At 45.6% G+C, this 25417-nt stretch overlaps 2 long non-coding RNA genes across 7 annotated transcripts in view; both read left to right on the forward strand.

The window, feature by feature from the left end:
* The window catches only part of LOC308180605, a 193693-nt gene that overhangs the window by 81930 nt on the left and 86346 nt on the right, over nucleotides 1-25417 (forward strand). For all 6 annotated transcript variants that reach the window (XR_013941055.1, XR_013941056.1, XR_013941057.1 and 3 more), the window contains exon 5: nucleotides 24612-24655. This is a non-coding gene — a long non-coding RNA (uncharacterized lncRNA). The remainder of the gene's footprint in view (nucleotides 1-24611; nucleotides 24656-25417) is intronic.
* On the forward strand, nucleotides 362-21629 carry LOC308180608. Its single transcript, XR_013941071.1, has 3 exons — nucleotides 362-2362; nucleotides 15465-17698; nucleotides 18716-21629. It is a non-coding gene; the product is annotated as an uncharacterized lncRNA (long non-coding RNA).

A 25417-nucleotide genomic window follows, 5' to 3' on the forward strand; every position in this document is an offset into this window, starting at 1 on the left:
GGAGTGCAGAACACCAGAGCCGTCACAAAGGCAGGTGCTGTAAATGCAGTTAAACTGGGACAGCTCTACACAAGATTCATGCCAAGGCTATCCTGTACTTGTTACTCTCTGACCATGAGAACTCTGAGCAGTTCTGTGAGCAATTTTAGCTTGAGCAGGGTGTAACTGCAGTAGCTTAATGTAACTCGCTCAAACTAGTAACAGCAAGGCAGGGACTATTACAGCAATCCACATGGAAGACACGCTATGGTATAAACTATTCCATATAAGCATACTGGGTTTGCTTAGTTCCTGGGCTTGCTGCAGCACCAGGGAACACCCTCAAATGCCAGGTTCTGCTGGAGAAACAGACCTGGTTAAAATAAATGTCATGCCAATGCCACAGAGTTGCCTGAATGAGGCCACGTATATCAGACAGCTGCCAAACAACCCATTACTGGAGTGTAAATGGCTTATATTTAATGTAAAGCTTCCATTCAGGCTCAAAAATATGAATTAGCCTATGCTGCAGGTCAAAGTTGGAATAAAAATATTTGGCATCAATTGCAACATTTTTTTCTTCTGTTTCCTAACCTAAATAGGAAACTGAATGAATGAAATTCAATTTTGTCCACATCAAAATAGCATGCACAAAGATTGACTCAAAAAAAAACCAATAACATCTCTTCATCCTGATTCAGTTCCAGCTATCCATTGCATCCAGGGAGATTTGACTGTACCAATACTGGTAGCATTTTCACCAGTTTAGATGGGGGAAGTTAAAATCTCTAGGATTACACAATTTCCAATAGCATTTTTTTCTTTAATAGCGTTGTGGCTCTGTCTCTGTCTGTACCTTCCAGTACAACGCTTCCTGACTACAGCAGACTCCCAGCATCACTGCATTTACAGATTTTTGCCCCTAATCATTTTGATTGTTCTGTTGCCTTTTTACTTATTTAATTATTTTTTTTTTCAGTGTGTAGATTGCAGAAAACTTCAGATGTTTTTTTTCCAAACTAATGGCCTGGTTGCATGCCCTGGATTCATCCCCTCTGTCCTTGAAGGTGCCCTTTCCCTTCTCCTCCCTGACACCTAGCACGTGAGGGTGGCCCTGGCAAACAAGCCTTTTGCCCTACTTGCAGGAGCAGCTCAGCTGAGGCGTGTGGTTTCCATGCAGAGCACAGATCAGCCTGGGTTTTCCCAGACCTTGGCCTCTGCTCCGGATGCATCGGGACACCTGAGGAGGAAGGGGAACCACCACAGGAGTGCATAAATCCCTTTTCACTTACCCTGGCTAGAAAACAAGCATTGCTGGTTTGGTGACACAGAATTTAAATAGCATTGGTTTTTTTTGTTTGTTTTTTTTTTGGGTGGGGGGGCAGAGGGTGAAATTCAAAGCTGAACATTTTCATCTAAACTGGAGCTCTCAGGAACACTTGAATTAATTACACCTTGCTCTTCAAGATCTTCCTTTCAAACACAAGATGATGAACGACTTTGTTTCACTGTGTGAGCTCTGAGGGCTTCCCGAGTTCTGTGTCGGTGTAGTTGACAGGACGTCTGAAGAGCTCTCAACAGACCTGGTGTACTATCAGCTCTCCCCATGCGGTCTGAGAGAATATTATGCACGTTGGTGCTGTTTGTATCTTTTGGAGGCTTTTTTTACCGTTGAAGTCAAACAGAAATTTCACACAGTGAGGCAATTTAGTGTCCCCACTCTTAGGCCAGAATTCATCAGGGGGCCAATTAAAATAGTGCAGTGCTTGTTAATAATAATTCAAAGTAACTTTTCGCTTTGGCTTTGGTTTATTTAGTGGTGCATGCTGGGACATACCCAGCACGCTTCGAAGTACCGAGTGCGCTGCATGGCCCAGATGCAGCTCAAGTTTCTATGCTCTTTCACCATGACCTATCAGGGCACTGAAAGGCAGTTTTACTGACTCTGAGTGGAAATACTGAAAAGTTTAGGAGAAATTAGTACAGATTTTATATATTATGTCCCACTTAACTCCTGGGTGCTGAAGTGGAATTTCAGTTAAAATGTCGTTCTGGTTCTTTGCAGCTTGCGAACAGCATCTCTACAGTAGTCATTACACTGCATAACAAACCTGTGGCATGATTTGGTAGATAAATGGCCACACGCCTATAGGTCTCATAAACCAGCGAAGCTCCAGTGATTTCACTCCTACAGCTGCTGAGTTGCTGGAATTAATTACAAATTCGGTTGATGGTATTCACCTGCATATAGCTCTGTTTAACACACACCCTGAAAGTTAGCCTGTGCTTATGTTACTTGTCCTCAAGAAAACTGCGATGCGTTAAGTCTCGCCAGTCCCAGCACGCAGGGGGTTCCTTTGCTGAGGAGAGCCGTTGCCTTGAGGTACTTTTTAAGGTGTTTTCCTAACCGCGGGCCTCCGCGTATGGCGATATTTCTGTAGTAACCGTGTGGGATTAGAAAGGATGGAAGGGTTGGCGGCGGATCCGGCGTGCCCAGCCCCGCAGGTGCGGCTGGCTGCTGGGCGCCCTGGAGCCGCCGCCGCCCCTCTGCCTTCGGGGGGCCTCGCGCCCGCTCCGGGGGCTCCTGGAGGCTTCGCGCCGGCGGCGGGGCCGCGGGGCTCCCGGGCGGGCAGGTGGGGGGCGGGCAGGTGAGGGGCGGCCGCCGCGCGGCCGCGCCGGGGCCGCGCGCTGTGCTCGGGGGGCCTGCCTCCGCGTGGGCCTGCAGCCGGGGGTCCCCGCGACCAGAGAAGCGTTAACCGAGAAAATCCGCCGTGGTTTAAGGCAGGCGTGTGAGGCCCGAGGGTTCTAATTCCTTCCGCGTAACTCACGTGCAGTTGGTTTTCTGTCCTAAGCTCTGCTGCTGTTTCAAGTCCCTTAGGGAACACTGACCTCGTCAGTGTCCTGCCTTTCCTCGGCATCTGTGGCAGTGAATCTTCTCCTGGTTTTCTTATGCTTCCAGCAGGCCAGGGGAGCTGGGAATTTGGTGATACTGGTTTTGATTAGGCCTCGCTGGGTCACGGGGGCCGTTTGTTAACGTGAGAGCAGGCAGCGAGGGCTGCTCTGAGGTAACTGGCAGCTTCGCCTCACCCACGCTGAGCCGCGCGGCACCGCAGCACCGCGCACCGGGGCCTGCGGCTGTGGTGCTGCCCGGGGCTGCTTGGGCCGGGGGGCGAGGCACTGGGCCCAGGCTGGAGACCCCCAGCCCCCGCGGTCCGCCTGCGGTGCCCTGCGCAGCTGTGCCGTGTCAGCGGCTGCCTCCGCTCCTAGCAGGGGAGCCGTGCAGTGCAGAGGAGAGGAGCGACCAGGTGTTTCTAGAAATGGGTGCTTCCAAACCATTAGGCGGCCTTGCCGTGGGAAACCCCAGTGCCTGCCTGTCTGTGATGCTGCTGACTGTGGGCACCCCCGAGGTGCTGGCTGCTGAACCTGCCCTGCCCTAACTGCAGGGTGTGGGGGGGAACCAACGCTTTATCGTCCTCTCACCCTTCCAATGCAAAGCACGGCTCTGCTCCCTGGAACCCCTCCCCTCCCATTTTTTTTGTTATCCAGGATTATCATTGCTTGATAAAATGAAATCCGGTAGCAAGCGGTAGAATTATTGGCGGGGGGGGGGGGGGGGGGTATGACGCTTTGTTTTGTGCAGTGCCTTTTTTTTGGTGTTGTTGGTTGTCTACTCAAAAGTCAGAAAAGCAAAATGTAGTGTAAAAGAGACAGCAGGCTGGGTTCTGGCTACGGCTAAAGCAGCAGTGGAGATGTGTGGGCCTCTGGGTATCGACAGGTGCCCTTGTACGCAGGGACCTGAAGCGTGATGGTGAGCACTGCTGTCCCCAGCCCCTGGAGCCCCTGGAGCCTCTGAACCCTTCCGCAGTGCGCGGGCAGAGCTGTGGGCACCCATCTCACGGGGTTAGCGCTAGTCCCATCCGTGGGACGCAGGCAAGGAGGGCTGCATGGGTCTGAGGTGCAGCGATGTGCTGGAAAAGCACAGGCAGACCCGCGTGCGCACAGGGGCAGCAAGGGCCTTGACTGGTGAAGCTGGGGGTGCTGATGAGCTAGACCTGACCGAGAAGTCAGCTGTGCAGCGGGAATTGTGCCCTCACATGTTAGGCCTGAGATTCAGATGAAACCTATGCCTAGTTTTTGCAGATCACAGAATTGCAGAATATCCAGAGTTGGAAGGGACCCGCGAGGATCATTGAGTCCAACTCTTTGCGTTCTGTGCTTTTGTGAAGGAAAGATAATATTTCTCTGTACCAGAGGAATCTCTGTATCAGGAGTATTTCTCTGTATTGGAGGAGTCTTGCTAAGATGGCTGTTCCCGCCTAGCGTTCAGGCAATAGAATTAAGATATGCAATAACTGGGTTCTGTATCTATGAAATTCTGTGAGAAGAAAGTCAAGCTGAGTATATGCAACACACTGAAGTGTAATAAAGCCAACTTAAATGGATACAATATTGCAAAACAGACTGTTTAAATGCATAACATTTGTGCATCACCTGACAGTACAATCCTCTGAGAAATACAAGAATCCCAGTCAAATATGACTTGCAAGAAGCGTGAATAAATTCCTCATCTCTTATCTGAAACCTGCAGTGGCTTGAAAAGACTCTGTGCGTAAAAGGTCTGTCCTCCAGAGAACCTGCGATCGGCTCGCTGTGGTCTGTCTGTTGGTGTTGCAGGACTGCGTTCTGGACCTTGATGGTTGCATGGGGTGGTGTAGGCTGAGCGTGCCTGGCTGGCACGTTGCACCACTGGGCAGGAGCAGTGTGATGGACAGGAAACCGACGGTTTCCAAATCTAGAGACGGTAACACTTGGGGATAAAATTTCAGGTTTTTATGTTCCTGAAGAAAACTTGGGAATTTGCCGACACCTTAGCCTATTAAACTTTTAATACAAACAAAATACTGTTCTTGTATACTCAGTTATGACTATTTGATCAGCATGAGAAAGGAAAAGCAGTAGATTAGGATTTCCTTTCTTGTTTGTCCTACGTGCCCCTAAAATTTCTGTGCAGGTCAGATAGGTGTGTGTCATGTGTATATATGCACACACATATATGCTCTATCCAGTGTGTATTTGTGTATATGATAATATATATATTTCCCTCCCGCCTGCCATTGCCAGATGAAAGAGTCCTCGTGGTTCATTTGTTCGTGTCACACAGTGGCAGGCAGGTAAATGAAGCATAAAACAGTACTGTATAACCCATATACTTCCTAAAGCAGCCTCTGACTACAATTTCAGTGGATCAGTGTTTGAGGTGGATGAACTGAGATTGCACAGGAAGGTGACCATGTTTTTCATGGTGATCAGAATGCTATCTAAACATGGCCTCTGGTAAGAAAAGTGGAGTATCCTGGAGATTTTCATTTTCTTTGCTAAACTATCTGTTGTCTAACAGAGCACACGAGGTCCATCATGGGAATAGTCTGCCCAGTGCGCATCAGCTTCTGTGGTTTTCTGCCTTCCAGGACTGAGAAATGCCAGGACACAAAGGTAATTATAGTGGTTCCAGCCCCTCTCTTCCAATGGAAGAAGTTCACGGTGAGAGAGCAGTCAGCCAAGTCCTAGACACTACATAAATTCTTATTTAACAGCATTCAGCATTTGGAATGCTGCGTGTGCTGAAAAAATTGTGGGCCATGGTTATGAGAGAGAGCTTCTGTGCACTTGCTCTGCTGTATGACAATCAAAAAATAATCCCATCTTGATGTTTTTGGCTAAATATATTTCTTCCCTTCAGTGTGAATTTGTGAATACTTCATTTTTTCTTGTAGCTCTTTTTCAGATAGTTTGTCTCTATCAAAATAATGAGTTTTGTTTAGCTTTGTAGTCAGTTTTCTCATCAACACTGTGATTCAGACCCTTCAGAGGCCTGTGTTTGCAAGGCTAGCATTCCATTTACAGTAAGCTTGTGTTTAGTTAACTCCGTAAGGATGTATCATAAGCTCTACCGTTATGGTACAATGATAATTTTCTTTAAAAAGTAGCTGTAAGTGTGAATTTAGTCTACTTATTTCTGATGTCCAGTGGAGCTTTAGACAGCAACTTTATCATTGTTATTGCTATTGTACAGCTGCTCTCTGGAGGAGCTCAAACCTTGTCAAAAAAGGAACCATCATAATGACTCTGATGGAATTTTTGGAAGGAACAATTAAATTTAGGATAATGAGTTCTCTTGAATTTTCAATGTGATTGTAACAATTCACTCTGCTGCAGCCTGTTCATCTCTGGGCTCAAAAGTGAAATGTGCAATTGGGAATTGGGCTGTACAGGTATGTCCTTTTCCAGGTCTATTCCTCTTAAATAAATAAAATCAACAACAAAAAAAACCACCATCACCAAAAAAAAAAAGAGAGACAAAAGGAAGCAGCAGCACCCCCAAGTTTTCTCTCCGTGTACAGTTTTCTCAGTCTAAAGGCTGTATCGCTGTTAGCCATCCTTCCCAAATTCAGTGCTTGTGATTTGCAAACTTCTAGCTCCAGGTGAAGTGAGGGTGTAGGTATCTCTGTCTTGTTTCTTTCCCAAAGCTGTAGAGAAGGTCCCAGACCAGCTGTCAATTACATAGATTGTACTGCCTTTGATATATGGGAACTGAATGAGTAGAGGTAAATCAAATTTCATTGAATAGGCTTTTTTTTTTTTTTTTTACTGGATCTTTAGAAATACATAGTGGGAATTGAAATGTGACTAGCTGCAATGTCAGAAGGACAGTATTACTCAATTTTTATTTGTTCTGATGCATTCTGGGGTTTCTCACACTCCACTGCAGCTGCTGGAGTTTGCAGATTTGCAGGGAGAAGCTCTGATATCACGGTACTTACAGAACAAATTATCATCCAAGTCTTGTTGCTTTTGCTATGCTAGCTGTATTCTGAAGATTACAGCCTCAGTAAGCTGAGCAGGAGCCTTCTACTGTTGCAGTGCAAAATCATTGGTTAGAGGGATTTTGTTCTAGAGGTCAACAGATATTAAAAGATGTACTGATTTATTTATTTTTTAAATGCTGAAGAGCTGGAAATCTGTGCTGTTGCAGGCTGGTACCATTAAAAAAAAAAAAAGACTTTCCAACACATGAACAAATACTTGAATTTGAGGTGCTCGTGTTCCACTCTGAGCTCTGCTGCATGCTTTAGAAAAGCTGCTTAAGCCTTACACCCTTGCTGCGCTCCTCTAAGTCACCATAATAAAAGGGCCTTCCCTCCTGTGTGTACGTGTGGCAGTCGCTGTTTGCTGCCAGAGCCAGGGCCCCCGCTGAACATGGCGGGCGAACACCTGCATTTGCCTTGGGTGTTCTGGGCAGTGCAGCAGCAGCATCGGGGCTCAAAGACACCTCTAGCTCCTCCAGACGTGCTGCAGGTCCTACCTGCCTGCTTGACAATCTCTTCTCAGACATATTCAGGTTTCTGTATCTCCTTAGCAGCCTCTGAGCGTGACCTTTTATCTGTTCTTACTGGGGTTTGACTAAATTCAGACAACAACATACCAATTAGCTTTGCAAGTGCGTATCTGTGAATTTTTGAAACTTGATGGAGATTTTGAGACAGGAAAGCAACGGCTGTGTACGCTGATGTTGCAGGGAGAAATGGGTGTGAGTGAATACTTGCACATGTACATGCAGCATGGCACTGCCAGGATAGGAGTGGTGCCTGGGGAGACGCATTGCTTCTGCTGGTAGCAATGCATTATTTTATTGCCAGGGCTCTAAGCAGAGTTCAGAGCATAGAAGTGCTGATTAAAAAGGCATCTTTTACTGGCAAAGCCCCTGGTCTTGTTTATCTACTCCTCTCGGTCTCTCTTCTGATGAGAACTGTATCTACTTGTGTTTGGTACTGAGGACAGTAATCCCCTTATCTTGGGTGTTGAGCAATGTGATATAATTAATAAAAGTAATGACAGTTTCTTCACTGAATACCAACTGATGCTCAGCCTTCTAAGGGAACAAAGATTGGGAATGGAAAGCAGATGGGATGATACCACGTAAAGAAATGATTTCTTTGATGTAAAAGGCATTAAGAAAGTGTTTCATCCATGGCAGGATGAAAAATGAAGTAAGTTTCATAGAAACCATAAAAATGTTTAAATCTGTCAGTGGTTCATTCTTTAATGGAGACATGAGGGAGCTCAGTTTAACACAAACACCCCAGTGCCCATGGCCTTAAATGTCATTGCTTCATTCATGAGTTAACTGGGTTCTGGGGACAGTCACTGTAGCAGGATTTTTTTCCATCTGAAAAGATGCACTGGTGACAAAGGAGAAAGCACAAACTGTCTCAAACTTACAATGAAATGGAAAAAGCAGCCCCAAATGATGTTGTTACTCTGTTTTAATCAGCCCACCCTGCTGCTCCTGCCCACGCAGAACATCAATTGCTAAACCCATCTGTGAAACGCGGCTTTTGAGTTGCATTGGCTGAGAATGAGCAGTATATCTAATGGTTGCTTAATCTGTTGTGGTGGTGAGGTTGTTTTTTTTAATGGTGTGCTGAAGTTCCACAGTAAAATCTGAAATGCCCCATTTATTAGCTCAGTATTAGGAAAAATAAGGATGCAATTAGGATTTGGAAAAATTAGGTTAAATACTCATTTCCTCATACAAAGATGTTAAGGCTCCTCCTGTTTCACATTAAGCTCCGAACTGGAAGGCAGACTTGACGACAGCCCTGTAATTGGTGCAAATGGCATAGGGCATGCTTGGAAGCACCTTAAAAATCTGACTTCAGCTAATCTGATTCATAAAGATCTGCAGGAGAGTTGCATATTCTCATGCTCTTACTGCAGGCTGAGTTGCCTTTGTCTTCGCTTCTCCTAGTTCAGCCTTGCTTCTCCTCGCAGTTTAAATCCTACCGACTTTTTGATAAAGGAGGTGATCTGCCAGTCCTGCCCTTAGGGTTTTCTGTTTCTTTTCCATCCCCCTTTCTCAGACTCTCACTTATGCCTCAAAACTGTTCCTGTTCGTTTTCTGATACCTTGGCATGTAAAAAGAACTGGACATCTTGATGGAAGATGGCATACTGCTGAGAAATATCGGTTGTCTAACGCGCACCCTTCTCCCTACGCAGGGCTGGTTAAACTGAGTTGTTTCTGCATGTTTGCGTTCACTTTCCTGAAGACCCTGATTTTTGGAGATGCCATAACCTCTCTGGGCAGCAAATTGCATCGCTTGGCTCTCAGTCTTTGAACCTGCTTGGAAATGCATGTGCCTGGGATTAACAGAAACGTACAGGGCATAATTTCTTAAGCTGGTGCCACTAATGGTAGCCTGGTCGCTTCCAAGTGCTAAGATGAAATGGAACAACCCCCCAGTTCACCCATACCTGTATTCCTCCCCACCTGTAGAATAGGGAAGTGGCTTTTAGGGTGGAGTCAGGTGCTACTGGTTTGCAACAGGTAGCAGCCTTTGTTAATCTATCTATACAGTTTGCTTTGAAATACTGATGGATTGACACGGCAAAGTCTCACTGATTAAATTCATTTAAATGGCCCCCAGATAAATGGCCTTTGCACAAGGTGAAGCTTTTGTGCTATTGTCCTAGATAGCACTCTTACAAAAACATTTTTCTTGAAAAAATGAATTAAAAATATACTTACACCATGTGTGTCCCTGCCAAATGGAGCATGATGTTGTTTAAGCGGTCTTTGAAAAGCTTTCTTGAGATAAAAACCATTAGTATATAAAAACGGTTTCTAAACAGAGGCAGCATTTGTTGGAAAAGATCTTCATTGGTGGTAGATTGGGAGTAATTAGGTGCAATGTAATTTAATGACTCAAAACAACAAACAAGCTTTGGCATAGCTGTTCAGGAACACACAGTTCTCCTGGGGAAACCTAATTTGAAATGAGTGGCAAAACGTGCATCGTTTTCAGGGGAGCTGCCACTCTGCCATGACAGAGACAGGAGGAGCGCTTCTGAACTGCAGAGTCGCTTCAGCTCGCAGGCAGGATCGGTTCTCTCCCCGACGTGTAAACCCTTCAGCGCCGCGCTCACAGACGGCCCGATGGCTTCACGTGCCCTCCGCGTCCCTGCTTTGCTCCTGTCCGTGTGGTTCCCAGTTGTCGCTCCCAGTCTGTAAGGTCAGTGGGACAGCGGCCTTCAGTTTGTTCTGGTTTTATGTATAGTTTTTGGTCTTAGTTGTTAGCCTGAGTTCTTGGTGTCATTAAAATTATATTTTCTCTGTGCACCTCCTGATCCTTTATATACTGCTCAATATGAACGGTGGAGTTTCTACACCGACGTGGAAAAACAGCGTGCAAATGAGACACAGGTTTTGCAATTATTTATACAGAAACTGAATCTCTACTGCACATTTCCTACTTCAACTGAGTCCTGGAGGTCAGTCAGTCTTGTGGTGATTTTTAGTATCTCTTAGAGACACATGAAGATCAGAAGTTAATTTTCATGCATCTTCTATAGCTGCTCTATAATTAATTTCTCTGAACCAGTTTGTTTTTCTGCTGCCAAGCACTTCAGTGCTTATATGTAAATTATCAACATCTAAAGTCTTCTTTCTTTAGAAAAGAATACAGGGCAATCATCAGATAAAAGTCATTACATATTCAGAGCTATTCTGCTCCGCTGATAATAAAACATTCTTAGGGGAAGGTGACCTTTTTACAATAGACTTATTAATGTCAGAACTTCAGAATTGTCTTTTTTCATTACAAGTCTTACCAAAAACATTAAAAAGAATGAAGTTTATGATCTTAAAGATGTGTCAAAGCACAACCATTAAAGAAATTTTCACAGAATGTTACTTATATAACCTATTTCTTGCATTTTATGTGGCAAGTATTCCGAGTCAGTCTTTGTTTGAAGAGAGCTCTACGTTCATGACTACTTCCCGTTTCTGACCTTATTCTTGACGATTTCTGACAGGGTTTGTGACACCCATGTTCATAGCCTTGGAAGTCTCCCATGGCTGTGTGTGCAGTGTAAGGGAGCTGACCTCCAGATGAGGTGAGCTCCTCCAGACAGCTGCGCTCCTGTGAGGAGTAAGCATCAGGGGACAGGTCTCAGATGCGGATGCGCAGAACTCTTCTGCCAAGAGAAAAATTGTGTATTCCATTGTGTCATTTAAAACTAGATAAACAAAAAGTTGCTACTGCCAACTGTAAACGTGGGAGACGTGGGTAATTTCTGCTTGTTTAGTGCCCATCAACAGCTTCTGTCCATGGGCGCAGATACAGGGAGACGGAGATGCATCATTCCAGCAAAGACTTAACTAAAAACCTTTCCTGCACGGCTGGCAGCGTAAGCCCGTTGGCCTAGGCTGAAGTTTTGCAAAACAGCAAAATCATATTTTCCTTGTGCTGGGAGCTTGTGTCTCCTCAGTTAGTCTCAGTGAAACCAAGAGGGCTCCAAGAGAAACGCGTTTAGTGACAATGAAATGCTGATGCAAAAAGTGTTTGACTTCTTTCTTTTCTTTCTTTCTTAAACGAACTAGTTCAGGAAAGGGTTGTGAAAGTGGAGAAGAAAATTTGAAACATTTTAACTGAAATGTGACAGGCTTTAGCAAAGGAGGAAAAAGAGGTAGAAAAAGAAAATCGGGCCTTAATTTCCTAAATGCTTTCAACATTCAGAAAGTTGAAAGGTGAGCTGATTTATCCAGTGGGTTACAGCAATAAGTGCAAGTGACAACTTGATAGGGCTCTGTCATCAAATACTCCTGTGCACAGGAGGAGAGCATCAACTCATTCAAATGTAATAACGTTTTTGTGCCATTCTGAATTTGTGCACTCAGCTGAGGGTGGGTGTACTGAAACACTAGCCTAGAATTTCCCTCTGCTCTTTCTGATCTCCATTGTGCCCTGGCATATCCAGTGATGCTCTCCTGAGCTGCTCTGACAGCAGGAATTGAGCCCCATATGCCTACGCTTTGGTATCTTTCCAAAATCAATATTTTAAAGAAAGTGAAATTATTCCTTCTACTAGAATCATGATTCACACAATGATAGCATCAATATTAATACAACAATCAAAGTTTAATTTCAGTGGCTAAGTAACCTGTCCTCCTGAGAGAGCAAACTGGACTTGAACCAAAACACCTGAAAAGGGGGGGGGGGGGGGGGGGGGGGGACTCATGAAGAAGGAAAGGGGGGAGATCTTCCATCCAGTACCGTTTTTTGCAGAACCATCATCCTCTTGGCTGTTCTGAAGGCTGAGTTCTTCCTTCTGAAGTTTTTCTTGTCTTTTAGCAGTGTCTCTCTACAGAAGCATGAGCCACATTCTCTCCTTGCTGCGTGCCAGCCATGGTCAGTGCTGGCGTGGAGGACTTGCAGCCAAGGTTTACAGCAAAGCTTCGTTCTTGGCTTTGTGGCTATTTAGATGTCCTACCACTTGGCATTGTAAAGGTAATCATTGTTAAGAAAAATAAATACAACCCATGAAGTTCGTTCTTCTGCATCTGTATGTCTGTAAGGTTTTTCTGCTTGAGATGTGAGCCAGTAAGAATCTGAATCTGGAAAGGTCAAACGTTTCTCAGTCCAGGCAGCTTTCCCTTCAGAGGCGTTTAACTCCCAGCTCCCTTGTGCTGTGCTGCAGGCTCTGCTCCGAGCCCCGGGGGGAGCGGGCAGGGGCGCTGCCTGTGCTGTGGCGTCGTGCCCTGGGGGCTGCGGAGGTGAGCGCTCCCCAGGGGATGTCTCCTCCTGGAGGGCCAAGGTGAAAGAAGTGGGTCACTGTCCAGAAAAAGCTGAATTCAACTCTGTCAAAATTCAGTTGGCATAGAGAATCAAGAAAAAACAGTTAAAAGTCTGGTGTGGTTTTTTTTTGTGTGTGTGTGTTTTTTTTTTGTTTTTCCCTGTATGTTTTTCAGAAGATTGATTCAGTGTTTTTATTCTGGTAAAAAATTTTTCATCAGAGAAATCCCACAGAGCCGCACTTCCCCCGTTTGAAGGTTATCTAATGGAATTCAGCGTGGCCAGTTTAGAAGGATGTGCAGAGAGATGGGATTAACAGAAGAGAGGAAAATGGTTTATTTCAATAGCTTTTGAAACAAAGGACTAAGTGCATTTAAAAGAGGAAAGGCCATGCAAAATATTTCCTTTATACTTTTTTTCTAATTAAGCATTATCTCGAGAAACCCAAAGAAGTCTGTTTATCTAGGAAATAAGATTCTGTTTTAGCAGAGGATGCAGGCAGAGGTTGGGAAAGGGTATTGGAGCCAGCTGGTGCAGAAGGGAAAAAGAAAAGAGGTCATTCATTATAATTTTTCTCATGGTTGCCAGCAAAGCAGAGGAAGGAACATGTCCTCTGGGATTTCCCAGCTGGCAAGAACATCTTTGCAGGCTGACTTCCAAACACACCAGCAAATGGAAAAGAAAATATAAATTCACTAGAGAACTGCAACTTTGTGGATTGTATCAGTGTATTTGCTAGAGTTCTGTTTGTGTTTTTTTTAATCTGAAGAGTTGCATGATGATGTGAAGGAGGAAAAATAAGATCACCATCTCTTGGAAGCTAGGAACATACTCAAGTTGCTTTAGTTTTTTGTTTTTGTTTTTTTTTGGTTTTTTTTGGGGGGGGCTTGTCAGTGTTTCTGTGCCTCTTCTGTTTCTGTCTTGCTGTGCTTTCGTCTTTCTAAAATTCAGTTCTACCTTCTGGCCTCATGTGATCCCTGTGCAGAGCAGGAGAAGCCTGGTGAGTCTGTCGTGGTCAACAGGATGTTTCTCCATTTCCAGACATCAGCTACCTCATTTTCCACTGACTGTAATTTCCTTCTTGTCTCTCTAATAAGCTCACCTAATGCATTGGCCGCAAACAGCGACCCGGTCTGCTCTTTCTTCTCTTTACGTATTGATACATTATCTGCTCTGACTACTAATTTATGCAGACCCGACTGTCCTGCTCCCTTGTCTTTATATATACTCACTTGCTCGTTTATCCACCTGGGGTTTGGTGCTGCGAAGTGGGAAGCCTTCTGACAACAGGGCAATCTTCATGTGCTCGCTGTTAAATGCACATGTTCAGCTGGACCCAGAACAAGTACATCTCTGGATGAGAAGCTGCTGAAGGGCATGAATCATCTCTGTGGCCTGCATTTGGGCAGTTCAGGCAATTCTCCACCATTCCTCTGAGTCCTCTGATGCTCCTGCAGAATTACTTTTAAATGATCATCATTTAGTCATTTCTTGGGAACCCTGACCCAGCTTGAATGCAGAGATCAGCAGGTTCTCTGCAATTTTCACTCAGATTTATTGCTGCTAAAACAAATAAAATCACGTTGAACTCTTCTCTCTCGCATACCATCATGTTGTTGATTAACTTTATGGGCGGCTGTCAATTTCAGGACTGTTTTGTGCTGATCATCAACAGATCTCACATGACTTTTTTTTTTTCCCTAGTGCTTTTAAGCCTGTTCATACCATACAGGCACAGCATGGGCATTAGCTGGGGTGCTCAGTGTTGTCTCCTAGGTCAGAAACGAGGTCCCACAGCATGTGGAAATCAGCTATCAAGTGTGAATTCAGGGGGCTTGCCTCATTTCATATCCATTCCCAGGTTGTTGAGGATGTTCTCCCTTTGAGCAACCACTGACAGGCTTTGCTTCATTACCTCACTGGCTCCCAAGCTGTTCCCCTGTTCTGATCTGATTTGATGTCTCCAGGTTGAGATGTGAGCTCAACAACAGGAGCTCATATTTTCTAGATCTAATTTATATTCTTTCCTTAAAGATGCAATGTATATTTTAGCACAGCAGAGGTGAGGTTATGAGTAGATGCTCCAAGCCCCCTCCCACCCTAAGGTGGTTAGTTGGGGTGGCACCTGATCTCAGTGGAGTGCCAGTACTTAACTGCAAATCCTAATCCTGTTTGTAACATCTGGTCCACAGAAGTGAGGACAGTTTGCAGAAATATATATTTTTTTAAATTTCTTTTTAACATCTTAAAATTCTGGAATTGAAATTGCAGCAGGAGGCAGGGGGTCTAAATCCACTTACTCTGGGCAGTGTCCTTTTATTTCTTTCGTTTCACTTCATTTGGATGGTTTCTTTTCAAGGCATAGTCTGGGAGCACTGAAGTCAATGAATATTTTGCTGTTGACTTCAGCTGCAGAGAAATGATACCCTCGAGGCAAACTTTAGTTACTCAGGGCTGGAATGCAGAGCAGGGCTACTGTAGCACGCGCATCCTACTAGATAGCTGAGGAAGGGATTATCTCATGGCACTTGGGGGGGGTTTAAAGGGACTGTCTATTAAACGTGGTTGTTTAGGCAGGGGGACAGATCATTCTTCCTGTCAGAAGAGGAGCATCTCAGCTAAAATAGGTGGTGATGAGACGGGTGGCGGGGTGCTGACACCGCTGCCGAAGCAGTGCCGAAGCAGCCACCACCCCGCCTCAGCAGCAGCACTGAACGTATCGCGTCCTCGGTCGCAGAAGAGCCTGTTGTTATCTGAACCGGAAAGCTCACCGTCCTGCTGGGTGAGAGTTTAACTCGCTGAGCTTAATGTCACTGTTGTTAATCCTCTGATCGCTGTGTTTGTCCCGCAGTGATAAATGATGATGAAGTGAGCTGGGGAGCTCGCCCTGCGGTACCGGAGCCGCCTCAAGCTGCAGCGCAGGAAGCTCGCAGCCTGCAGAGGCCCCGGCAGCGGGCACGCGGGAGGTGCGGGGCTCTGCGGGTGCGCAGGCCCGCTCCTCTGGTGGAGCGATGCGCTGCGGTCTGCTGGCAGATCGCGCTCGTAGAAAGACTCATCTGAGGATCGTGTTAAACCCCGGGAGCCGCGAGAAAGGCCAGGGTGTCTGGCCGTCCCGTGCCTCCCAGCTTTCTGTGCCCCACGGCTCCTCAGGGAGGGGTGGTCACTGCAGGGCACTCTGGGTGCACCCATTCTCCATGCCGAGCCTCCGCACTGGGGGCTGCTGCTGGCAGCAGAGGCTCAGGGCCGTTCTGCAGCTTTTCTGGCAAGTGCAAGGGGACAGTTGAAGCTAGAAATGCGCTGGTGTTTCGAAATCCTCAACTACATCTGCTACCATGGATGAAACCAGCCGTCCACGCCTCCCAGAATCCCAAGAAGCGCGGGAAGTCGTAGCTTCAGCAGCAGAGCCTCTCCTTGCAGAGGGGGAACTCCTCGCTAACTGCCTGCAGCTAGATGTCAGTTTATGTCCCAAAGCTTGGGGCTGTATGAATTGTGTGAAGTCAGGTTCTCCAGTGCTTTGACTGCACCTTAATACAAGCACTTTTTTTTTTTTAATAAAAGGACCTTGATTAAAGCCATCGCAACAGAGAGTAAGCCAGGGCTTTGCAGTTGTAGGGAGATGACTTTGTCTTCTGAATATGCAAAGACTGAAGTTGAGGGCAAATTATCCATGGTAAATTGCTTTGATCGCTGCCTCCATTATTTAGTCTTAATCCTAACTCGATACCTTGAGGTAGACAATAAAACTGTCCCACTGCAAATAAATTCTGCTTCCCAACCTCCCTCCTCCTGAGTTGGAGAGAGTTTTAGTTCTCACTGATGTGATTTCTTGGAGGTAAATTTCTCTCTCTGCTTTTCTGAAGTATGTATTTTTCATGCTTCCAATTTTTCTGCAGCTATTTTTTTTTCCCTTTGAAGGAAGGTAGAAATCAGACCTGTAACTAATCTGCTTGATTTTTATCTGAGGCAGCTGTGCTGGGACAGAACCCATCATTCAGATCTGTTACCTTTTACACAAAAGAGATAAATTAATTACAGGGCTTTCCCCTGATGTCCAGGCTCTTGCCTGCAAATGTTCACATAAAAGACGAATGACAATGAGATTCTCATTACAGCCTGATGAATTAGCCTTTTCACTGCACTTACAGCAAAGCCTACTTCATGGTTAGCCATCTCGCTTAGGTTCTACCACTTTTTTTTCTCTTTGAATTCAAATCAAACCTTTCCTGTCAAACTACTTATCTTGGTGCAATCTATTGTTTTGCACTGCCCATTAGAATTACTCATTTTTTTGAGAAAATTGGCACACCGGGTGGCCAGAAAAAAATGTTATTCAGCAACAGCTTCTTCTTCCTTCTCTTTCGTGCAGCGTGTTGCGAACTTAAGACTGCTTTCAGAAGTGGAGACAGAAGTCATGTTTGTTAAAAAGCAAAGACTGACCTGACCAGAAGGCGTGCCTCTGTGGCCCCTCTGAGCTGAGCCGCGCCACCCCCAACTTCGTTCAGTGTCTCGGCAGAGAAAGCTGTCGAGGTGAGGTGGTGGCGGTGGCACTGGTGTCCCCAGGGTCACAGCGCTCCGGCGGCGCTCCCCAGACTGGCAGCGCAGATGCTGTGGGGCTGACAGCCCCGTTCCGTGTCCTGTAGCTCCACCTCTGCTGCTGGGCAGCCCGGGGGTAGGACTGAGCGGTGGGGCTGAGATGTGCTGAGATGACGAAAGGATTCTGGAATCCTGCTCCCTTTTAGTACAGTCTCTCTCTCACCTCACAGGTTGCATTCGGGAAACACCCTTCACAGGCTTCAGGTGCCAAAGCCTGTTCTGCTTCATACCCTTGTTTCTGCACATGGATGTTTTTATTCTGCTGGGTTTTATTTACTTATTTATTTGAAGTAGCAAAAGCTGAAAATAACAAACATTTGATTTGGCTAGAGAGGGTGTTGTAATACAAAAGCTAGAAGGGAAGAAGAACTACCCTTTGCTAAAGCAAAGTGCGGTAACAGCTGTGCTGTAGTAACCACCCTTCGGGTCCTCCTGATGGAGCAGAGGGCATGAGTCTTCAGCATGGTCCTGATCCCAGCGCGGCTGTAAGCGGTAAGAGCAATTTCTGCCTGTCTCTTCAAGGCTCTTGGGGCTGCGGTTTAATCAGGTGGATGTAGAATAAAGCACTGGGATTTGAGGGTAGGAAGGCCTTACGTGCTCACTGCGTACAAGCATTGGGAAGGAGTGAGTATAGATGCCTGGGGTCCCAAGGAACGCACGTGCTGGCATAAGGAAAAAGTGCATGAAGGAAATAGTTATTTTACATACCCTCTTTGCAGTATTCCGAGATAATAATCAGGAAGCGGACCTGGAAATGCTCGGTTCTTTCATACAAACCACGCATTTACACAAAATATGTTGAAGCATAATACAGTTCAGTTAAAATTGGAATATAAATGGGTTGGTCAACAATAGGAACAGTCTCTTCTGCTCTGATATCAAGGAGCTTTTACCTACCGCCTATCCGTGCCTTGGAAACATGCTAGTAAATGACACTCTTGTAACAGGAAACTTAAACATTTTGTTTTAGGAAAATATTTAAACACGTGAACTCCAGATATAATGACAAGTACCATTTTAAGTCACATCACATAGGTACTTAATCTGTGTTTAAGCTGAACTGTATTCCAGGCTACATTTAAGCACATTTCCTGAAATCAGGGTATTATCTGATATGGTCAATTTAAATCAATGATGTTCTTTTCATCGGCATTACTAGTCCCTGGATTGCCCACAATTGTAGAGTTGAATTAACTGTTATTACATCCGGATATCAGTCAGGCTGTGAAGTAGGATAATAACCATTATATCACATTGCTTTAAGTCCTAAGAGAAGCTAAGGGAAAAACACATTACTAAATATTCATTAAATTTGGGAAACCTCAAGTGAAAAAGCCTATTGCAATATTAAGAATGAACATTCAGATTGAAGAAAGAACCTTATCTTTGTTGATTCCATCATTGCAGTTGACTGGAGAGAAAGACCTAGTGTCTGAAAGGTTATTTTCAGTGCATGGTTGCTCTGAGACTGTTACACAAAACGGCCGTTAATAATAACTTCTCGTACAGATGGTTGTGTCCCCCCTTACCTGTCCAACTGGATGTGCAGAAAGTCAGAAGCCTGGACAATTCCAGAAGGACAGAGACAACAGTGGAAAGGGACTTGCAGCGTGACAGAAAGGCACACCAGAGTGCTGCTGCTGCTTTTGCAACACCAGAAACTAGTGATCACGCCCAGGAAATAGTGACCACTGCATCGCACCTGCCAGGGGAAGTTTCCTGGAGCTGTGCTAAGCGCTTCCAAGTGGTTCTGGCATCTCATGCACAGCAAACTGACACGTGGCTGACAGGAGCGATTGAATGTTGCTTTGCATGAAATGAAACGTCAATACTATTATTTTTTTGGAGCAGCAGCCAAAATGCTTGTGATTTTCAAGGGCTTTTATAAAAGTTAATGTCTTTCTATCGATGGTAGTGGTGCGGAAAGGAATTTCAGTTGCTTACTTTTCAGTCTTAATTACATAAAATAATAATAATTTTATTTACAGTAAGTGCTTTCAAAAGCAGCTTTTGACATCTGTCAAAATTGGAAGTTTTTACTGAAATAGAAATTACATCAGAAAAATTGCTTCCTTCAAAAAGCATATAAAATATTTAAAATGTGTCAAAATTATAATTTACATCTGTTTTTAAATTATTCCTGAATATGTCAAAATCAAATGTAGAGTGGTATTATAAATGGATGGAAAGGATTATTACCTGTGGGGGTATCTGCTCCCCCCTCCTGCTTTTTTAGACTGGTGGTGTTCTGCTATATAGTCATATTCAGTCTGAATTTGGAAATGCTTCGGTGTTGAGAAGCTGAGAGCCAGGGCTAGTACAAAGAAGAAGGGAAACAGAATCCCTTGAAGTTCAGCTGTTCAGCCCCGGAATGTATTTCCCCTTCCCACCCAAAGACAAAAGTGAAATTGGTGAAAATTTGTGTAGTATAGCACATTTGTCTTGTCTGTGTTTGGAGCTCTATTGTTCTTGTTTATTTGAAAGCCTTGGAGAATTGAGATTTAGTGGCACCAATGTTAATTAGAAGTCAGTTTTGGTAATCGCTCAAGAAGTGCTTGTATTCCCATCCAGACATGGAATGAAAGCAGCGCCATGTCACTTCGACAGCCAGTCTCAACAAGGTAATAACTGTTCTTATGCGGAGTATTCAGAACAATTCCCAAGAGTACAATGTAAGAAAAAAAAAAGTTGTAATTTGCTCTTGGGTTTTACACAAATTGGAAAATGAGCTGAATTTCAGAAACACCTTATTTTATGTGAATTCTTTACTGAGTAACAAGAACAAAACATTTATTTCAGCTTTAGATGTATCAGAGAAGTAAAAACCTCTGTCTTCGATGATAGTTTTGCCTACATAATGAGTGATAAACATAATTAAGTGTAACTAGGAAAGGGCCATCTTGCCCACAGCCTGTGTGCTGAGCAGGCAGTTAGCGCCTCTCCCCTGGACGAGGAGTTCTCCAAGCACGTCACTGGCTGAAAGACGTTTTTCCTCTGGGTCCTTAAACTGGAATATTTTCTGAAACCTATTACGTGGTTAATGTCTGCAAAGCTTCTGATTTCATTGTTTGATATAATTTTATTCAATAAAGCTGCCTCATTGCATAAAGGTCTTGGTATTTAATATTTAATAGCATAAATCCCACGTGAGTCCTAGGCAGAGGATGAAAATTACATTTTAAATTAATGTGCGCTCAAAGCCTTCTCTTGTTTCTTTCTGCATTTAAAGGCCAACAGCCATTTTCAAGCGTAACATCAGCTTCCAGAGATGATATCGATATTAGCCTCTTCCAAAATGGCTAGTTATCCTCAGAAGATCTGTGCTAGTAACTATTCACGTGCTGAAACAGAGAGCAAGTGGAAGGACAGCTTCTGGTGCCATTTGTGACATGCAGCCAGACGGAGAGGCAGACAGACGGCTGCTCTGCGGGCCCAGGGCCCCGCCGCCCTGTCTCGCCCAGCGCGAGGCCCACTCCTTCGGCACCCGTGTCCCCTCGGCGCCGCGGGGGTGCTGCCCGCGTGAAGCTGCCCTTTAGCTGCTGACACCGGTAGCTTGTTGGTAGGACACCAGTGGGACTGCGTCCTTGGTGTGAGCGGGTCCAGCAAAGGCACTGTTATACAACGCCTTTGTATATACACGTTTGTGTGCACACACGTACCTGACAGAATAAATACATGCACATCCAGCCAAACTGCACGTACATGTAACACGTGACATTTTTAGTGTGAAAACTGTTCAGACAAGTTAGGATCCAGGCCGGACACAGCCCTTACAGGTCTCAGCCCATTTCGGTGACAGTTGTGGTGCCATGTGCTCTGGGGTGCTATCCACGGGCCTGCTGGCCCTGGAGACCCCGCAGGCGCTCCGAGAGCCTGTTGTGCAAGCTCGTCGCTGCTTCACCGTGCTGGCGAGAGGATGCGCCTGGTGCATGCCTGGCTGCTCCCAAGGCAGCGTGCAGGCACCTCCAGCTCCCCACAGACAAGGCTGGCAGGCTGCGGGTGGCACGTGTTCCCCGCCAGCGCGGTGGTGCCTGATGTGCTGCCCTGCGGGGCGCGGGGAGCCGCCGGCACCCCGGCACGCTCATGTCTCCTTGTGAACAAACAGATCGTGTCGTGGGGTGACCAATAAGCCACGACAGGCTCGTTGCTGCCTAGGGCCATGGGGCTTCTGGGTCTGTGGCTTTTGAGTGATGTGATCCAGCTATTGGGCAAATCTTCAGCTGCTGCTATGCGTTATAACATACGTGGCTTTGGCGAACATGCTCAGCTCGCTCTGTTTTGGGTAACAGGTCAAACATCAGCACTGAAGTATGACATTTTTTCTGAAAGCATAGGTCAACATTGTTTTTTTCACGTATGAATTAAGACAGTTGCTTCCAGCTGGATGCCCCGAGTACCAAGCTGGCTTCAGCACGAACCTAAGATCCACGGTCCTATTGTTCTTCCTGGCAGTATATGACAAGAGACGCCAGCAGCAGCATCCAGGTTCTGCTCCTGGCCACCATGGATGCGGCGAACGCGCAACAGCAGGTTCCAAACAGTGCCCATCTCTCATCTCGGGCAGTACCTAACAGCTTACCCAGAACTGCAGCTACAGGTCTTCAGGCTAGGTTTTCAGAGCATCATCAACATCCATCAGGTTTGGCCACATTTTCCAAGGCATTCTGCATGCAGTGGCTACCTGGTATTTTGTACTCTTTTACAGATTTGGCTGTATGCATTGCTGCTTTCAAGAGAGCTCAACTCTGCAGTGATGCCTTACATCTGACCCCAGACATTTACTCATTGAAGTGTGCTATACGCTTACAAATGAAGCAAATGCTGTTTTATAGCCCAATCTGCCAAACACTCGGTGCATCACTAGGATTGTCCTGAAGGCTTTCAAGATTGTTTCCTGAGTAAGCTTCCTTTATCTGTTCTAAATAGCTGCTTGTGTCCAGGTCCTATAGAATTTCTTCTCTTCATCTCAGCGGCAGGGATAAAAGGTAAGGAAGGCAAGTGCTTGCTTTCTTGAAAGCCTGACGTGCTCCAAAAGGAAGGTCAAACAAAGCTTTTCTTCATGTTAATTCCTCGGAGTGGCATTTAGACCTAACCGACTGTGTTAAAGACTTTTATTAGAATAGCAGAGGCCACACTGGAAAGTTTGTGTCTCGCATGGTTTGTAGCTCTCGCACTACGCAGACCGTTTAAGAGCCGTGGAGCCGCCTAAGACAGTTACTGGATGTTCTCTGGGGCCTCCTCCTGCCGCGTGCCGTCGTCTCCTCTGGCGGTGGGGACGTGGCCGCGGTGTGGGTACTGCGTCCCGGGGAGGCTGGGCGGCGGGCAGCCCCACGGCCGCCTGCACGGCTGCAGGCCTGGCTGCGGCACCCGGAGCCGCGCCACGGGACTGGCTGCGGCGGTGCTGCCCGGCCCCTTCCCCGCACCTCTCTAGGGCAGGGCTGGCACCAGCCAGAGGTGCGGGTACTGGGAAAACCGCCGCGAAGCATTACAAGTGGGCCTGCAGCTGCTCTTGTAAAACTTCGTGAAACGCAGCGATAATTTCTTTGCTTTCCTTCTGATGAGCTTTAGCACAAATTATTTCCCTTTAGTTTCCACTGAGATAAGGTTCGAGAACGAAATCTGCACCTAAGTTTTTTTCTTTTTGAGAGAGAGCATCCGGAAATACATTTAACTTGGTGCACAGTTCATAGACTCACACCGTAACTAGCAGTAGGCATTGTCCCTGCAATCTGATTTCCTATATCCTTGCTGAAGTTGATATATAAATATACATATGCATATATAACATCTAAGATTATGTAATTCCACCATCTGCTACTTTATATAAACAGTGCTCGTATTCCACCTCTGATGCTTCATGTAATGGTCTCCCCCATACAAATGACTATGTTCAGTGCGACACAGGGCAGCTGGTGAAGGGGTAGCTGGCCTTAACGTCCCCCTGTAACTAAACACTCCCAGTAAGGTCAAGGTAGAGAACTTGCAAGGCAAGAACACCCTGTGTTGTAATACTGCCCATTTGTTTCCCACTTAGCTGTCTTTGTTCTTACATATACAAACCAGGCAGATTGTGGTTACTTTGATGAGCAACTTTACAGAAGGCTCAAGTAGAAAAAGAAGGTTGACAGGAAAGGAGCAAATCTTCCTTAAACAAAAATGTCTGCAATAATTAGCAAACGTGGCAAGACAGAGTTGCTAAACAAGTGAGAGGTGAGAAGTGAAAGGTACGCTTCAGGGCAGTTCATTAATATGATAAGTGAAGAGCAAACCAAAATTTCTGTAAGCATTTGGCAGATGGAGGGTATTCTGGGAGCACATCATTTGTTCAAGCAGTGAGTAAAAAGCTAGAAATACATGGATCAGGACCATTTTTTAAAGGAATCTCAGGTTTATTTTTCGGGAACAAGCCACGAGGAAGGAAAGGCTGCATTTACATTTTCTTTGCCAGCATTTGTATTTCCTGCTGCTTAGGAAGCCTAAAAAATGGAAGTCTGCTTTTCACAAATGGTGACTCCAATCCCAGCTTTGCTTTTCAATCACAGATGCCAATGAAGTGATTTAATTAACCTGCAGCACAACACACGTGCAGCTGTTGTGGCCTGGGAGCTAACATGTCTCCTGGTGCACAGGGGTCCGTAACAGCCTTTACGGGAGCTCTTTCCACCTAACGTCAGCCCCCCAAAGGCAGATGCTGGTGACGTTGCTCCTTGTGTAACGGTGAAATCGCGAGGCACCTCTCAGGGGCAAGTCTGAGCTCAGGTGGGCTCCGTTGCCCTCTGACGTGCCAGGGTCAGCAGGGTACTTGGGGTGAGGAGATGTGGGGGCGTGATGGATTTAGTGGGTGGGTAAAACGAAGGTGAGCGTGAAGGAGGTAGAAATGAAGGCGGGAGGTAAAATGAAGGAGCTGTCCTTGCCCCAGCACCTCCTGGGTTCCTGTAGCTGACTTCCCAGAGCTCAGTAGCTACAAGTGAGAGCTGGCTTCTGGCTGGTGACCTGGTTCTGCTTGGCAGTGGTGGGGGCTGTCTCATACCCTTTGGAGATCCTCTGAAGACTCCTAAAAGGTTTGGCCTTGGGCTGCCTCCCGAGCATTCTTGCTCTTAATCTTAGAAGAAGAATTCCTTCTTTTAAAACTTCTTTGCATTGACATGTACTTGATGCCTTCAGGAGGGGCTGCTTTATAATAATTATTGTTAGTTTTCTCAGGCTGGGGGTTGGAGGGCTCCATAGAGACAGCATTGCCTTCCATATGTTTGATTCTTGGTGGTTTTATTTTTGATTAGGAGCAAGGGACTGATATATGTTATGAGGAAGTGATGAATTACCTGGCATATCTGGAGCACTGGGGATTTTCTCACATCAGAATGATAGTGATTGATTTTTTTTTTCTTTTTTTTTTTTTTTTTAGATCTGCAGCAGAAGAATTTTTGGATGCCTGATTGCAGCTGACAGGTAAGCTGTGAAACTGGCTCACTGCTGACTGGGACAGGCCTTCCCAACTCATATCCCACACTAAATTTTAGACTTCAGTGGCTTGCTGAAGGCATGCTGTCAGGATGATGGAGGTGGTAAGATTATTAAATGTGGACTTCTACTTGCTAAATTGCTTTGAACTCAGAGGAGACTATATTAGCTCATTTTGCCCGTTCGTTTGTAGGTGTTAGAGGGGAAAAAAACAAAGAAAGATAGAGCAGGGATGGAGACTGGGGCAGGGGGGAGTGTGATTTCCTGAAAAGCTGCATCGCAGTCCAGGAAGCAAGGTGGGAATCACAGCCTTGCTTTTGCTGCACTGTTGTCACAATGCTGGTCAGAGAGGAGTTAGAAGATACATTTAATTTATCCCAGCATATGCTGGCTTCAAAGGACTATTATTAGATATGGTGTGTGTGAAGCACAGCACATCCAGCATCTTGTTCCTTGCTGGACATGGAAGTGGTGAAGAAGTTACTCTGTGTTTTTTACCTGTACTCTGCAATGTGGGTTTGTATCCTGCACAGAGGGTGAAGGCAGCTACGGCACGGGGGCTGGAATCTGGATTCAGAACTCGAGTATCTGTTTCTTTGGAAACTAGATTGCAGTTGTAATTTATATAAAATTGCTCTTTTCAAAAAGAAATGATGGAACTGGTTTGGACTAATTACAGAGTCACTCAGATATCTTGTTTGTGACAGCATGACTTGGAATCACGTGCACTCCATTCGTTATCAGCTGGGG

Source organism: Anser brachyrhynchus, assembly GCF_964034855.1.
Source record: "Anser brachyrhynchus genome assembly, chromosome: 20".
In the NCBI taxonomy this organism is placed as follows: domain Eukaryota; kingdom Metazoa; phylum Chordata; class Aves; order Anseriformes; family Anatidae; genus Anser; species Anser brachyrhynchus.